Here is a 17,568-nt window from a genome sequence, read left to right on the forward strand (position 1 = left end):
CAACACTATATCTGATAACTAACTGAGGTTCTTGGGCAGATCAGAGCAAGTGGGCAGAGGTTGAAGTCAGAGGTACTATTCTGCAGAATTCATGACAAGTATGTAAAACAGGTTTGCAAATGAAAGCACTGGAATGTAGTCTTGAATTTACTCCAGCAAAAACTGGGCAACTATGAAATGTAGTTCACCATTTTTCCTGAAAACTTGAGAGATTTTTTTTCTTCTTCCACACACTCATCTTACGTCTTATCTTGGCATGACTTTGGTCTCCTCTGATAAAGTGCTGTCTTGAAATAAGACAGCTAAACTGGAAGTTTTAAGCCAAGACCTCTTGCGTGACAGGTGCTGATGGGCCCTGTTATCTGGGCTCACTGTGTGAAGAATAATGGCTTGTGAAAGGAAGGTTACAAATGCGGTCATGAAACAACTCCGGAAGCCTTGTGTTTCATGTCAAAGATCTTAGAGGTTAGGGGAGGGCTGCAAAAATTTTCCTCTGGGGCTTCTAACTGACAGACCTGTGTCATGATTGTAACCTGATTTTCATTAATTATGCCGATCTGCCATTGGCTTCAAAAGCACAAGTCATGCATTCTTGTGAAATAAGAGATCAAATCCATAGGAATAAAAAAGCATCAGAATAAAATAATAAAAAAGCATCTTAATAAAATCCCAGGTAGCTGCCCAATCTCCAAGTTCTGCACTGGGAGGTTTTGCTCCAATTCCACAAGGCAAAGCCTCTTCCAGTTTTGTGACCCTCCACTGGCACCCCAGCTGTCCTCCTGACCCCTTAAGCAAAGCCCCTTCGCAGGGCCATCAGGCCGTCCATTTTGTCTATGGGAACTGACTAGTGGAGAACAAACGTGGCTGCAGGCAGCTTTGCTTGCTCATGCAGGGTGAGGGGCTTATCATGGGCATTATGCATGCTTCTTTCATAAGTTTGGTGTGAGATGAGGGTGAGGAATCAGTCTAGAAGTAAAACACAGATTTTTCAGCTTGTCTTTAATATTTATAGGGCTTGTTTTGCTTCACAGACAGCTCCTTAAAGAGAAGATGGAAAGCTGTTTGTCCTTATTTCTTGTGCCTTTGGTTCAGATTTTCATTGTTTATACCACTCTCAGCAAAATAACTGTTGTGGAAATGCAGTCATTTACAAAATCCAACCTGCTAAGCCTTAAACAGCAGAGATGTGTCCTGCTATGTTTGTTCCTTTGTTGTTGCTATGGCACTACCACACATTTTTCTATGTAGGAAAGGAAATCCCAGGGAGACCAGATAATAAAGGCTTGGATTTCCAGGGCACAGAGTCCGTCTCGCCTCTTGACCTGTTTGACACCCTCTTTCACCAAACCTCCTTTCACTGAATCCAGATAAACAGCCAGCCTTCAAAGGAAATGTTTTAAAAGCATTGCTTATGGCTAGCCTTGATGAAATATACATTGGGAAACCTGCATTTGAATCACGTTTGGAGTTCTGCATTTCAAAAATGGTTTTGTTTAACGACATCAGACTTGTCACTCAAGGAAGTTTCCTTCCATAGGATGCCTGCTTTGAAAAGTCAAGTTAACCAAACTCAAACAAATTTCCCAGGAGGCTGTAACAATTCAGACAAGCATCTCACCCGCTCAACGTCTGACCTCTGCATCACAGCAGGTTTATCTGCCTGCTACTGCAAGCTTCCGAGATGCTGTGTGTTTATACAACACCACCAATTCCCAGCAAGGTGCCATGAGGTTTCATTGAGATATCCTCACTACCCATTGCTTGCTGGGACAGCCTTGGTTTAGACTCTTCATTTGGTTTGATGCTACTTTACAAAGATTGTCCCTGTGTCCTGACCCAAATTTGCTCTGCTTAAAGCCCCTGGCCATTCGAGGTTGCACAGGATCACCGTGCCTTGTTTTATTTTAGAAATAAAATCTTGATTTTAGCTAAAATTATCCTTTCTTATCCCTTGAAATTGATGTGTTAACACAAATTCATAAAATGGTCTGGGACATTAATCCTATGTGATTTTTTATTTGGACTAAGGTAGAAGGAAGTTGTTACACCCAGTACCACTGATCCTCAGCTTATTTTATTACACATTGTATGGGAAATTGGTAATCACAACCTGAACCTCTGATTAATCAGCTGGGGCAAGAGTTGGGTCAGCTGTGGGAGCACAGGTGAGAATAATTTAGCTGTGCTCCCGGAATGGGTGGAGCTCAACTCCAACTCCTCTAAGACCTCATTTAAGGGCTGACCACCACCAAGGTAGCATCTCTTGGAGATTGCTTGCTGGTGGAGATTGTTTCAGCTTTTCTAGCCAAGGTATCCATATTGGTGAGTTTTCCTTTACAAATAACCTTTTGAATATTTGCCAGCATCTTTTGTTACAATCTTCATATCATTCAACCTTATGCACATATAAACATATGAGTTGTGTCCTTTGTTGAAAACAGGGAATGGAAGAGCAAACAGTTCACAACTCACTCAACAGTGAATGCTTCAGACTCAAAACTGCTCAGATGCACAACAGCACAGTGTATTTTGGCCTTCAATTTGTGTCTGTCTTGCATTGCTATCATTTTTGCATAACATAACCCAAAGGCACTGGCCTAGCAATCCAGGTATAGTAACAGTGCCTTGTATTCTCTCAGCTTTTAAAGCCATACATTCATATTGCATATAGGATATCCAGCCAGCACAGGTTAATTTGCCACAGGCAACATGCAGCTTGTGGCCTTCCAAGTTCTTCAGATAGCACATGGAAACAAAAAGCAGCGTTACAGACTTAATGGACTTTTAATGGATTTGATGGATTCTGCATCAGCAGTTTCTAATGGAACATCTAAAGAGGAAAAAATTCTTCCCCATAGAGATTCCTGGGAGAAAGTGAACTGAGAGCGTAAAGGCACTTTGCTGTGCAAGAGAACTCAGTGACAGGACCTGAGGTCTTTGGAGAAGTCAATGAATTTTCAGGGGTTAGTAACTGAGCCACGTCCGTGCTATAGGCTCATCACATACTGCAGCACCAGAAAACCCCACAAAGCCCTGACCTTGATCAGGGCCATTTGACTCAGCCCCCTGTGGCTGGTGAGGAGGGACTGCAGAAACTGAAGCTGGAATTCTGCTGCCGTTCCGAGAGGGTGACTGCGGTTTTAGACTGAGAGTTGTTCTGCAGTGATCAAAAACAAGTCAAAGGCTAAAATTCCTTTGAATCCAGGCAGAAGAATTAATATTTTCCTTCTAGTCATATATCTGTTTACTTTGTTATTCCTGCAAAATCTTTTCATTTCAACCACTGTTAAATAAATTGGTTTACAAATCACAGAGTAAATCACCATTCACCACTGAGCCTATCATTTGTAAGGCAGCTTTCAGGCTCACTTTTTAATCACTTTGTTTTGAGGTTCTATTTTCCTACTATCATCTGAATCTCAGGAATAGATTGTATAAAATATTTTAAGTCTAGTTGTTGCAGTTTCTTGGATGCTGTTGCTCTTGGAGGTGCTTTCTCCAAGTAGAACATTCAGGTATAGATTTTGTTCTCAGTTACTTATCTCTGCGCTGATACAGATTCAACCATCACCCACTGAGATCAAAAGGGCTTTCCTCAGATTTACAACTGTTATGAGTGTTTAAGAAAACATCTGAACAGTACTTTACACTGAGTATGCCAAGGCACATCACTATCTCCCAGCAGCACACTTAGGAGATGGGGTTAACCCACTTATCCTCAGCAACTGAACCTGCTACTTCTTGTTGCAAGGGATTATCAAGTGCATTCAGCTGTGGTTGGGCTGCTTTAGCCGCAATATGTCAGTAACACAGCCCTTTGAGCCGGGTGGATTTTCTAACATTCACTTTCCAAGCTTTCAGATGCACTCAGCCATTTTCAAGCAGCTGTGTTGGATATACTAAAACCTCAGCAACTAATTAAAGCAAGTACATTAGTCCCTTTTGATGGCAGGTGTTAGCTGCTTTTTTTTTTTCCTTCTTCTTGTGAGAGCAGGCTACCACTGATGCAGACCTGCAGCTTTTAAGCCTTTGCTTGCAAAAACTGTCTCCATATGCCAAAAACCTTGCCAGTTATTACTCTCCATTTCACAGGTTTCTCTGATCTCTCAGCAACTGACTTCACACCTGAGTTTGGAACAGAGAATGTGTGAGAACAAGAGCTTTGTTGCTAAGGAGCCTTTGGTATGTAATTTTGCTATTTTTTTCCCCTGTACTAAGTAATAGTTCTTTTCTCAGGAAAAAAATGTGTGATGTGGCCTGAGGCAGTTGTAGGTGATGTGTAGTGGTCACATGAAGGAGAGAGAAAGAGCAGTAACTACAATTTTCTGTTTGGTATTAATTTAATTGGGTTATGGCTGCCTGGACTTGGGTCACTTGGTCTGGTGCTCAGCTCCTCTGTGTGCACAGTGTCTCGTCAAGGCCAAAACCAGTGCCAGAGCAGCAGCAGGACGGGAGAAGCCTCGGCAGGGAGGCTCTGCCACTTGCAAGCCAAGCAGATTTCATTTTTCATCTCAGCACATGGAAATGGTATGGTTAATTTGTATGACATGGTTGTGACAACAGAGAGCTGTGAAGATGACGGATGTCACAAAAGCTCTTACAGGGCAGTTTGTCAAAGATGACTACAAACACAGCACAAAGCAAAAGGTACGCATTTGTGCGTGTGTAAATGAGGCAATTACAACCAGAGGCATGCAGGGTGCATGCCTGCAAAACTACACCTCTCTTGTTTGAAGCTGCACCTCTCAGCTGTGTTACACGGGGCTTTCCAGGCATGTCTGGCTTTGCATTCAGACCAAAAGGAGGCGGGACCTGCATTGCCCTGATTGATGCTTGCACCACTTGGCCAACACGTTTTGCAGGTGCTCCACAGAGCCAGGCACCACTCCTCCCTGTCTGAACCACAAAGGTCTCAAAGACCAATCCTTTCTTGGGGGCAGGGAGCCATCCTGCACAAGGCCTTCAAGAACAAATTGTCCTTATTTAGAAAAGCATGTTACTCTAATGGTGTACCATGCTAGGCATGATACAATTTAAATGTTCTTCACTGGTTACAAATGTGACCTTCATTAACTCATCTTTGTGTGCCTAGATCTACAGGAACAGCTCATTGCATTTTCAATTTAATTTAATTTGAATGATAATTTAAAAGTTGTTTGATGCAAATGCGACCATCTGCATCCCTGCAGCTGACACAGTTTTTAAAAATGAGTTTGTTGGTGGGGTGAGGGAGAGCTTTGATAAAGGATGAGAGCTGGGGGCCATGCAGGCATCTCTTGGAGCCCCCCAGGAGCAAGCTGTGAGTGCTGGGGGCGCAAAGTCAGTGAGAGGAGCTGTTACGGGTTTCTAGTGCTATGCACAGCCATGTAAGTATGGAGGTATGATTGCAAGTCATCCAGCAGCTCCAACTTATGGTTCTAGAACTCAAGTCTGGATTGACTACTGACTTTGTCCTAAAGTGGAATGATAAAAATGGCATCTGTATCCAAATTAAACTCTTGAAAAGGAGCCAGTGGAGCCATCTTGCCTCTAATGCTTCCTTGCTGGCAGAATTACTCATATAGGTTGGTTGGGCAGCTCCTCATATAAGGTAGGAGCACCAATACCCTGCACCTCAAGAGCCATGCTTAGAGAGCAGCACCCCATGTGGGTCCACCAAAGCTTATGGGAACTCCACTGAAAGGGCCAGCAAAGGGGAGGGAGCTGTGGAGGAATTTGAATGAACTGCTTTCTGTCCTGTATTCTGTATTTCAAGTTGTGCCTTTTTTTTTTTTTTTTTGGCACCTGTTTGCAACAGCCAATAAACTAGTGATCATGGGAATGTCATCCAAAGCTCTTAAGTACATTTGCATGCATCATCTCCCTTGCCACTGTGAATGTGAATGAAGGAAATGAGAAAAATGACCCTTTCTAATAAGGAGTGGTCAGCATTGCACCGTCTGTGGCTCAGGAGATATGGGATTAATTCCAAGTACGGCCCTATGTTCCTGTGAGGCTGAATTCTCTCTTCTGCAGCATTACCTCTCCTGCAAGAGCTGACCATGCCCATCTCTGCTCTGTTTTAGGGATAGCACTTTGTGCTGCTTCTCAAAAGCAAAGAAAGTTGCAATACTTCAGATTACAGAGCTATTAGTGGGGTGTATGCCAGAGCTCCATCAAGGAAGGCACAGGTCCCTTATTAAAATGAGCATGCATGATATGAACAGTAGCTTATTGTCTTAAACTTGGGTACTGGATGAAATATGGCTAGGAAAATAACATATCAGCTTTCTGTGGCAAAGACTTAACTACCAATGCATTTATGCGGCATTTTTCTTGCCTTTCATTTAAAGCCACGTTTTCTGCCATTTCTCTCGTGCTCGCTAAACTGGGATGTGAGAAATTACAGCATTTTTGACAGCAAGAGTGATTGCTGAGAGCTCCTCATACGGCTTCGTTTTCTTGTTGTGTGGTGTTTCAGGTCCCTCTGGGACACGTTAGAAGTCGCTTGGGAACAACAGAGCTTGGATATGCCTGCCTGGCTGCGTTTTAGGTAGAAAGATGCACAAATGACTCTTAAAATTGATCCTCCCTGAAGTTCACTTTACAAGCAGTCTGTCAGTGCCATTGGCTCTCAAACTGGCAGGAAAAAAATTGGAGCAACCTGATTTCTTCATTTGGAATGGATGGCTCTTACCCTGCAAGTTGTATTTGAACTGTACTTAGGAGCATTAAAAAAAATGTGATCTAAGTCAGCTTTTGGAAACAGGCAAGGGATGCTCCCATTGTTTTTCTAAGAGGGATCAGACTGCATGAATAAGGCACATAGAGTGGCTATGAAGGTGTTTGGGAGCACAGGCTGTGAGCTGTGACTGTAGGGCTGATTTCTGATCCTTTTGCTCTATGTCAGTATTGCTTCTCACTGAACCCATTAGAGAAACACTTAACAGAAAAGGTGACCCCCTGGGACAGCCTGCTGCCTCCTGTTGAGATTTGGAAGAAGGCTCACATCTACCCATTAGGAAAAAGTACTTTTAGCTTTCAAGTTCATATTATGGATCCAAACAACATATGCTAGAACTGAACACAGTCTTGCTGGGAGGGGACTTGCCAAATCAAGGCTGCTCTAGCAATAAATAATAAACCTAATTAGGCTCCTTCCCTCTGGAGCATCCAGTTTTGCAGTAGTGATACAACAGGACATTGGCGCCTCTTGTAATAGATATTGGGAACAGCACTGAAGCGTAAAAACAAAAAACAACACAAAACAAAAGCAAAATAACCCCACGCTCTTCTCGAGAACAGCCGGTTGTAGGCAGTTATGTTATTTGTGGTTCTGTTTCCCTGCTATTGTATTAAACAGCAGCTGGTCTGATCATGGTGCATTGCTATGCAGGACAGGGAAGACAGCTATTTCATATGAATACTGATTGCAATGTGAGAAAACTATGGATACCTTATTTTTCTCACAGCCCTTAGTTTCCTGGTATCAAATATCTCTTTGATAGAAGCCTTATAGTTTGGCTTTCAAGAGGCAAAATCACTTTAACTGGTGTCTTAGAAGGACTGCAGATTTCATCCATCACTGCAAATCCTTCTGTGCTTTCTCTACCAATGCACAAACATCAAATGGTGGAGCTGTTCCAAGGCTGTCAGCTCACATAGCTTTTCTGGCCTAGAAGATGCTCAAAATGGGGAGTTTCAGTGAGAAACAGTGAGTTTCAGTGAGAAACAGTTTCAGTGAGGTTAGAGGACTCACATTTCACCACCTTCACTTTTGCTGTGAAAACTTCCACTATGTGCATTGCCCCTTGCTGTTGAAAGATCTGTTGAAAGAATGTTTCCCTTTTTGATCTCCAAGCTTTGGCTCTTCCCTCTGCACAAACCTTGAAGCCAGTCAGAGGAAATGAATGGTGCTTTTCCATTTACAGATCTGCCAAACTCAACCTTGCAGCTTAGTCCAGTGAGCAGCCCCCCAACAGCTTTGTATCTGAGCCCTTTCCCCCTTTGTGTCCTCATATATTAAACATAACAGCTGTCTACTGCTTCTGCAGACAGCTATATTCTAATAAATCATGTAAATAGAGTCTCGGAGACTCACTGCCCTTTATTTCACTCTAGTCCCTTAACTCAGATGTTAATTGGATTTGAGTTATTTCACCGCATGTTCCCTAAGCAGGATCCAGGAAGGTCCTCTCCGGAGCACTAACCTATAGCATGGCCCTCTTTGTTTTGCTTCTCTCCTGCCTTCAGGAAGAGAGTAGTGAGGCAGCACAATCAAGCTAAAGACCTATTTCTTTCCTTGCAGCTCTCCTGGGATGCCTCTTTGGGCCAGTGGTGCTTTGGTGCCATTTTAGGCTGTTTTTTGCAGCAGGGCTGTCCCTACCTCCAGTCCCAAAGCAGCAGCTCCCAAGGAGCCTGGCAACGTGTAACCCCTTTGGAGCAATTACACCAGGCTGCTGGGGCTGCTCTAACCACCAAAGGCTTCATCTTAACAGTGACCCTGTTTTTCAGAAAGATATCAGAATGTTCTGGTGGTATAATTAACATAGTGCTGCTTTTCAGCTGGGAGTCTTGGAGACAGAAACAAACATTGGATATACGGTCAAAAAGGCATTTGAAGATCCTTTCTCTGGGGTTAAATGCTACATCTTCTGTGTCATCTCTTGTCTAGAAATCTGCTTCTCTGGCTGTGTCCTGTCAAATGAGTGGCTTTGGCTGGGATGCAGAGCTCCCACCCTGCTGTGCACAAGCAGCATCAAGCACAGGGCAGTGCCTTCAGCTGCCCCACACCCTCTCAGGTCACACCAGCCAGGCTGCAGCGGCTTGGCTGCTGATCTTTGTGTTTGCAGCCTACCATGAACCAGTATCTAGGAGCAACAGCAACTTAATTAGCTTTAGCAATTAGCACTGCTTAACTGAAGCTGCTGCAGAGTAAAGGCACTTTTTTTAGACTGCAGAAGCAGCAATTAACGTTTCCTTAAAGTAATGAGCCTAGCTAGACTTCTGAGCCTGACTCTGTTCATCTAATTTGAGGATCCATCAATAACTCAAGGGAATCAAGAGAAATGCATTGGTTCTTTCACCACTGTGACTGAAAAACCCAACTGGGAAGCTATAGGAAGACTTATTTTTGTCTTTTCTGGGCTGGTTAATGGTCATAGACATCTTGGTTCATGGGAGGCACTGCTGGAAAGCACTGACTGTAGGAAAAAACAGATGGGCGCAATTGGCTCTGTATGATTGGAACTGGGGCCTTTCTTGGAGGCAGAGGTGGCTGAGGGAGGCTCTTCCAGACCTGGCTTTCAAATCTCATGGTAAAGAAAATATAAGCAATGTCTTGGCTTATTTGTGAACATCCTTTTCATTAGTTTTCTGAAGGAGACTATTTGGTTTCACGTTTTAGTTCTCATTCCTGTTTGAAAAATGTGTGCGTTGGGAAACAGGCTCTTTTTTCCCTTCCCTCTTGAAGCCTTGCCTGCAGCTGTGCCCTGCTGTTCTGTTCACCTGAAAACTGAGCTCAGTTCTGCTGGGAGGGGCAGGGGCTGGGACCTCTTAGACAAGAGTCACTGCTGTGCCATTGCTGGGCACAGAGGAGCTTGGATGGCACTTATCTATTATTTGCACTAAGACTCATGCACAGTGCACAAGTGCCAGGTTTCAAAACCCATTAGCTATAATGTGGTGATTCACATCTTGTCAAAACATCTTTTGGATGCTTTCATTATTTTGCATCTGTGAGATAAGTCAGTGACCTTAAGAATATGTTAAAGTTGTTCCTGCTTGTACAGTCTTATTTTTTTTAATTGATTGCTTCTTTTTCCTATCTTTCTTCCTTGAAACACCCAAAACATGAGAAACGCAATACAATGTATTCTTTTTCAGTGATTTTCATGATGAAAATCACAATGCAGCAGTTCCTGTCCCACATTTCCCACAGGCTTTATGATAGTATATGTGCCACATCACCTTGCCTTGTGAAAAACACGCTGTCCTTTGGCTTACTGATAGACTTAAAACTAGACTGGTCAAACAAATGAAAAAAACTCCTGCAAAACATAATGTTTCCTGATAGGGGGATGAAATCTATTTTAATAGGTATTTCTGGTTTTGAAGGTCCAGGATAAACACAACATCCATCCCTCCCCATTACCATTCTCACATATTAAGCTCCTGCTAACAAACCAAACAGTATTTAGTGGTTTTGCTAGGAAATACCATTACAGAATCAGCATAACGTACCTCTTCTGACCTCTGTTTGCCATAATAAAAAACAAAACATTCTGCTCTGAAGCTTTCTTGTATTTTAAGGGTTGGTTCATCTGATTAGATAGCAGGTTGTAAGGAAAAGAGACTAAAAAGTTCTGTGCTTTACTATAACCAGTTAATCCCCGTAACTTGGAGGCTTGCTAAAAAGAAGTGGGCGCAGAGCCATGCTTCCAGCAGCCTTCTGCTAAGGAAATGGACGTGTCATATCAGGAAAGCGTTCTGGTTGCAGCCAGTAACCAAGGAGAGCTTTGGTGTCTCTCTTCTGAATCAGTGCTTCTGAGGACTGAAGAAAGCATCCTCTGTGTACTTTGTGTTTCCATAAGGACTTTCTCAAAAGAGCGTATTTCTGGATATGCCAGAGAACTAGGAATGCTTTCCTGTATACAAAAACTTAAGGAAGTATGTTCTGCCATTCACTGCTTACTTGCACAAGAGGTTTTTATTTGTGGCTCCACATCTGACTTGTGGGGATTTTCAAGAGGGAAGAATAAGCCAAAGGCATCTCCTCTGGCTCCCATGAAGTTTTTGCCACTGAGCAGAGCAAAAGGAGCTTGGCAGTGGATGCCCATTTTCCATCAGGAACAGTCTCCCTTCCTCGGATGTTTATGTTCAACACCCACTAAAACTCTTTGACCTCAGCACTGGTCACCATCAGCAGTGTTTGTCACAGCTAATTACACAGCAGGCATTTGGAAGCCCAGTGACCTTTCCCAGGAGAGAAAAGCAATGACACAAAAGAAGAGAAAAAAGTTGTATGCTTTAGAAGAGAAATAATTGAATGTTATCATGATGGAAAACACTGGGTTGACAATAGGCAGAGACAAAGATTTTTGTTTTAGAGTGTTGGTTTGGTACGTGTGGGGTTTGGACAAATACCCAGGTTCAGTTCCCCTTCCTGACTATGCTTTGCTGCCGTGGAACTTCAGTCCAGATGGGGAATGACTCCCAGATCCCAGTGACATTAGGGCTTGGGGGACCCGAGCACCTCTGTGATGCACTGGAGCAAGGATCAGAAGTGGGAAAACTAAGGCCATGTTACATAGCTTCCTTCTGCCAGGCAGAAGCAGCAAGAGCCCTAATTGTGAGATTTCTGTTCCTATTCAAGGATTTGAGACACATTTTCAGCTTTTCTCCTCAAAACTCCCCAGCTTCCATAGTGGAGGAAGAGAGCTTGAGGGTACTCCCAGCTGTGCCTCCAGAGTTTCTTCTTCAAATAGGTCCAGGTTTCCAACCATCTTTTTCCACCCTTCATTTCTCTTCCAGTTTTTATTTAATCTGACTTCTCCAGTCTCCTGAGACAAACTGATTAATTCTTTTCCCCTTCACTGTCCCCTGAGTCCATTGTTCAATCTTTCCTGCCTCAGTGAGATCTTAATAAATGCTGTCTGTGGCTGGAAGTGAGATTGGGTCTCGGAACTGTAATTAATTCTTTACTTCCTCCATTGCTTCAGTGTGCTATTTGCAGCCGTCAGCCCGTGCAGAAGCCGAGGTGTGCAGACTGCATCCAACTTCAGCTGCCGATTAATGTGTTATGTTCACTGTTCTTCCTCCTTCCTTTCTTAACGTTTCTTGCTTTGCTTTGTAGCCAGTTTGTTCTTGGCTAATGAAAATGCTGATAGGCTTCCATTGAAAATGTAATCCCAGGGACAATAACTGCCAGTGTTCTTTGTTCATGCAGTTTTTTGAAAATAGCAGTGGATTTCAATTAACACAGGTATAACTGTTGAATGTGGGGAGCTGCTGGCCATGGGAGCTTCCTCTATCAGGGCAACAAGCCCAGCACTGGCCATGCTTATTACTAAAGCAAGTGCCTGGCCCTTCTGCCCCAAACCTGCTCAGCATTTCAGCAGTGAACTGGAAAACTGCATTCAGTATGCCAGGAAGGGAATGAATGCAAATTTCCTTCTCTCTTTTTGGTGAGATTTATGCCACCTCCACATGCGCAGCCTCCTGGCAGCAATAAATCACAGAGGGGGAGGGAAAACAGCAAGGAAACAGTTACACTGCAGTTTCTGTATGAGGAGCAGAGAGATGGGATGTGTGGGACCAGCATGTAGACCCCACCTCGCCAATCCAGTCCAGTTCTGCTACTTCCAAACAACCACACCAGAGACCATCTCTCTGAGCCAGGGAAAGAGATAAGAGATTTGCTTTTCAGTCAGCCACCTTCCTTTCCCTCTGTGTGAGCGTTGTATGTGTGCCAAGACACTGGAGGCTGGGACAACCTCAGCTTGGCAGATGGGTTTATTAGAGATGATGAGCACTTTGCATGCTCTGTGCCAAAGTCCTCTCCAGTGTGTGATGAGCTGGGCACCCCCCAGGCTGAGGCTGCATCACAGACCTACAGCTAGTGCATCACAAATCCTCTCACCCCTTGGGACTCATAAAAAAAAAAGAGTCTGGAAGTTGGAGGTCCTGGTTCTGCCCAGGCCGTAGCAGAGCACAGCCCTGGTGTGGGTGGAAAGATGGGAATGCTGCTTTGCCCTGGTGATGGGCATTAAACCTGCTCACCCTGCAGGTCTGCACAATCTCCATGATCTCTGTGCTGTCTGACAGAGTTGTCTGGATTCATCTTGGGGAAAGCTGAAGAGCCACAAGGAGCAGAATAGGCATAAAGCAAAGTAAGTAAATACACTTGAAGAGTTGCTCTCATTTGGGACTGGAAAAGCTCCAGTGACACCTCTCTTTGTGCTCTGTCAGTACTGCTTTCTGCTCTGCAAAGGGGAAATGGAGGTGAGCAAGGTCATGGATGTACTCAAAGCAAGGCAGGTTCTACAGGAAAGCTCCTAGTGCCTGTACAAACCCTGCAAGGCTCAATGCTCTGCTCTATTTCGTAGCTGCCTGGCAAAAAGTGCCCAGCTCATATCTTTTCTTGTCTTTCTGTGTTAGTCTCAGCCATCTCCCAGCCTTACCTTGCAGCCCCCTGCTCCTGGGGCTGGCCGGGCAGCTGTCAGGACTGGAAATACAGGAGAAGCTGAGTTCCCTTCACATTGGCCAAAAGCAGCAAGAACAAGAAGACACAAAAGGGACAAGGTTTATCCACCATGTCATGCTGAGCTCAGCACACTCTGCTGCCCCACTGCTGCTGCTGGGACTGAAGGAGCAAGCCCTGCTATGCAGGGTCTAGGTTCAACCTCGAGAAAGGTATTTAGCTGCTGCCTGTAAGCACCTGACCGTGGTTTAATCCACTTTTATAGCAGAGCTCTGATAGGCCCCAGCAAAACTAGGACAGCTAAAAATACTCAGTGCCTGAAGAAAATAGTCATTGGGGTAGGACCAAACCCAGGTGATTTTTCTCCATCCGGAAAGTGCAAAAGGGCCAAAAGGTGGCCTCACAGGTCAAGCATTGGAAAAGGAACAAAGACATGAGCCAGTCAAGGGCTAAAGAAAAGCAGCGAGATCACAGCAAGAGCAGCAGAGCCTGCACTAGTGAAGCTTGTGAGGGAAGTATATGCCCATTTCCCCACCATATGCTGACTTTACCTTTACTGTCAGTCTAAATTCTGCCAGTTATTAAATTATAACTTGCAGCAGGAATGCAGTTAGATGTGATCCAAATGGTGTCACTACAATTATGGTAATTATCTGAAAACAAGCCAATTACTTCCTTCCTTCGTGCCAGTTGGTACCAAGATAGCAGCTGTTCGAAGCAAATTTGTTATCGCATTACTGTACATTTGTGAAAGGTTGAGGTTATAGATTTTAGTCTTCTTTTAATGCTATAAAGTCACAGAGAGTATAACTTACTAGGATTATTTTTTTAAAATGTCAGGGAAAGAGAAATTTCTTTTGTATGCCAAGAGAACTGATGGGAAAGTGATTTACTAATGACTCCTAGCTGGAAATGTATACTTTGCAATCAGCATACAACTGAGCTATAAATTAACCTGTGTCACTTTGTTACCTCTGCCTATGTAAAATGAGCCAATGCATTTTCATAGCATCTCTTACACTCCTTCAGTTTTGGCATTTGGGACCACTCAGCACATGGGGAGGCATCTCACAGGGTCAGACCCTCCACTGGATTTGTGTTCAGCAGTTTGTTTGGCTTGTCAGGTGTTTGGACTCACTGACTCACGTGAGAAGCTGCCACGTTCTCTTATGGGGACTGAATGCCAAGGATGGCTCAGCCTCACCTCAGTGCTGGGACCAGCAGCTCTGCCTCCCAGCATTGCAGATCTTGGAATTGTTAACTTTGTTGTGTGCAAAACATTGTTTCAATAAATGTCAAGGGCAGATTAAAGAAGATTAAGCAGCTGAAAGAAAAGAAACTACCAACTTTTGGCTGGAAGAGTATTTTCGTGACAACTGAATGAATCATCTCTAAAAAATGTGTTTCCCTCTCTGTGCTTCAGGTACATGCCAGTAGGATCTGTTTATATCTGTGGGTTTAACGTACACCTTCATGCACCTATAACTCCCTGTAGCTCATGTGCAGCTATGCAGCCAAAGCACAGGGTAGAACCTGGTTCCTGGAAGAAGGTTCATGGTATAGGCCTGCCACTCTGCTTGAGATAAGTAACCTTGCTTGCAGATGACCTTCACAGCAAGCCCTAAAGGCTGACGGACTTGGGTTATGTTGGAGCAACAGAGAAGTGCATTCCACAGTGCATCTCCTGGAGCCATCCTGTCTGCTCATCCAGCTGCCAGTCCCCAGGAGCCGTGGCTGGGCATCATGGCACCCACCCCGTGCAGCAAGAGAATTCCCCATATCCTGTGGGAGAGGCTTGGATAGCAATGGGCTCCAGCGCATCCCTGGACATCACTGGGACCTTCATGTTGTGCTTAACTGACACCATCTGCTCTCTATTTTCCTTTTCCAGAATGCCCCCTCTGTTGTGAGAGAGACATGCCAAGACTCCTTTCTGTACTTGGGGTCATTCCTATTAATTTGGCAACATGTGAAATACTGCTTCGCCCAAAAGAATGTAGGTATGTCGTTCCTTATCACTCACTTCTTGATTCTAAAACCTTATCGTTTGCCATTTACTTATTGCCTTTGTCCTTCTGCTTCACATGAAGCCAGTCCTATATTTGTATACCCATTTAAAACTGCCCTGTTCAGACTTTTCCCTGTTCAGCAGCAATGAGACCTTCAGCCCCAAGGATTACATTTGAGAGAGTGTTAAAAAAATAATCCTGGCAGTCCCCTGCTCGACTGCAGCATTAGCTGTGAGCGTGTAAACAGGCTCCTGCTTATCAGTCCTGCTGCTATCTTCTACACACAAATTGCTCAGCCCACGAAATCCAATTTCCAAGCGGGTAGAAGTAGTGTTTGCAGAAACATGGCAGTACAGATCTCCAAAGCTACGGCCCTCGTCATGCTGATGTTGAAGGGAGAAATGCTGCTTGACGCCTCCTGGCACACAAGGGTGACATTTACTGTTCTGACTTTGGTCAGAGTCAGCTCAAATTTGTCACGGAATCATTTCCTCATTGTTTTCTTCACAATCATCACCTTCTGTATCCCCCAACCAGCCTGGAAACAACTTAGAAATGCTGGTCACACAGGCAGGAGATGCAGGAACACAGGCATCCAACACAGGGTGTGGAGTGAGAGGACAAGCTCCCACATTCAAAGCTGCAGTATTTTGCACAGGATCTGTTGGTGGACTGATGCTGCAGCTCTGTCCAACAGGAGCTGAGCTCCCTGGCAGTTGGGAGGAAGGGACGCAGCACTGGGAGCACTGCAGCCACTGACCCCACAGTGGGAGGAATGCAGGCAACAGCACTCTGCAGCACCCAGCAGCAGCAGGGCAGTGAGATGCAAAAGGCACGAGCTCTTTGTTCATTTCCAAATTGAGCGATCAGGCAGCAGGCAGCCTGCCTCTGCTCCAGCGCTCCTGTAAAGGGCTGTTTGTTGCCCAGAAGTTCACCGCATCGCTAAAAATGCAAACTGTAAGCTGATTAGCTATTCATAGTCTTTCTTGATTAGCTCACCATTAATATTTCAATGTCAGAACTGGATGCACAGTGCCTCCCAGCTCTCTTCCTTCCTGCTTAATTAATTTTGACCACCGCCAACAATGGTTTCCGACAGATAGCAGAAATTAAAGTGGGCTGTTCCGTGACTTTGGTTGCTGTAAACAGCTATTTGCAATTCCTTTTCATACATCACCCACCTGCAACAAAGAGATCACGGCAGCAGAAAATGAGTCTTCCTCATAAGGACTTCAGAGCCCCGAAAGAACATTTGCTTATTTGATGAAAATAATCAAAATGACAATGAGGTAGGCACGACTCAACAACAAGGTTTGCATCTCACCTAGCAGTCAGATGGGTGTTATGCCATTTAAAAAAAAGAATAAGGAAGGGAGAGAATGGTTAATTTATCTCTAAACAGAAAGGGCCTTTGATTTAGGGGAGCTCATAAAAGCTGCGGTTTTGCCCAGCTGTGCGGGATGCGATGATTGCTGCAACCCCAGCAGTGGGATGAGAAGGTTGCCTCATAAAATGCACAGCACACACAGCTGATAGCACAACAAGCTGCTGATAGTTGGTCTGATTTTACCTCCTTGCTCAAAATGTGCCTACCTGGGACCACAGCAGCACTCAGCCTGAGTTTACAGAAACACAGTTTTTGCCTCTTTGCTGCTACATGAGCTGTATGCCGATGTTGCAAAACGAGCCCTTATACTACAAGACTCTCAATCCATTGCTGCAAACCATCCTGCCCCATCCTCCAACCTCTCTCTCTTCACATGGAATGCACCATGACAGCAGCCCAAGGCAAGCGGAAAGGCAGGAGCAGAACAAGGCAGCCATACTCAACTCCATCCCCTCCACACAGTAACTCAGGCTGTTAAATGCCTGGCCAGAGCTCACCATCTGCTCCCAGTCTTCTAGGAATACTGCTGCGTAATTCAATCAAAAAGGAGAAGGTCCTTGTTTCACTGAATTGTAAGTCACTCTTCAAGTAATTATATTTTTATGCCCCTATCAGGAGGCAACAGGGGCTGTTCATTTTATGGGCTCAGCCAAGGTCACGGCTGGGTGGGGAACACAGCATCACATTTCCTCAGCCACCAGTAAGGGCCAGCTCCTGCTGCTGTGTCCTGGGCTGAATGCAGTTCCCAAACCCCAAGGCTTATTTATGTTTTGACTTTCTGGTTAGGCAAATGAACAAAGCCTTGCTGGGGCAGGGCTGTAGTCCAGGAACAATCAGAGTTGTCACAAGTGCTCTGGGTGAGATGAGAAGAGCTGACCAGCATGGTCCTCCCCTTCCCAGTTGCTACCCAGAGCCTGGATCTCCTGCTGGCATTATCAGGATGGGAGGTGAAAATCAAAGAAGCAAGACTAAACCATCAACACAAAGCTGAT

General features: G+C 44.6%; 2 protein-coding genes across 2 annotated transcripts in view; one reads left to right on the plus strand and one right to left on the minus strand.

Moving 5' to 3' along the window:
* SPATA22 (spermatogenesis associated 22) overlaps positions 1-12,861 on the plus strand; it is a 39,786-nt gene extending 26,925 nt beyond the window's left edge. Inside the window, exons 10-11 of the transcript XR_004309310.1 lie at positions 4,093-4,182; positions 12,767-12,861. The gene's annotated coding sequence lies outside the window, so the exon portion shown is untranslated. The remainder of the gene's footprint in view (positions 1-4,092; positions 4,183-12,766) is intronic.
* Positions 1-17,568, minus strand: part of LOC107322403 (transmembrane protein 211-like) — a 55,230-nt gene that overhangs the window by 20,681 nt on the left and 16,981 nt on the right. The gene's annotated exons all lie outside the window — the stretch shown is intronic.

Source organism: Coturnix japonica, chromosome 19 (assembly GCF_001577835.2).
Source record: "Coturnix japonica isolate 7356 chromosome 19, Coturnix japonica 2.1, whole genome shotgun sequence".
Lineage (NCBI taxonomy): Eukaryota > Metazoa > Chordata > Aves > Galliformes > Phasianidae > Coturnix > Coturnix japonica.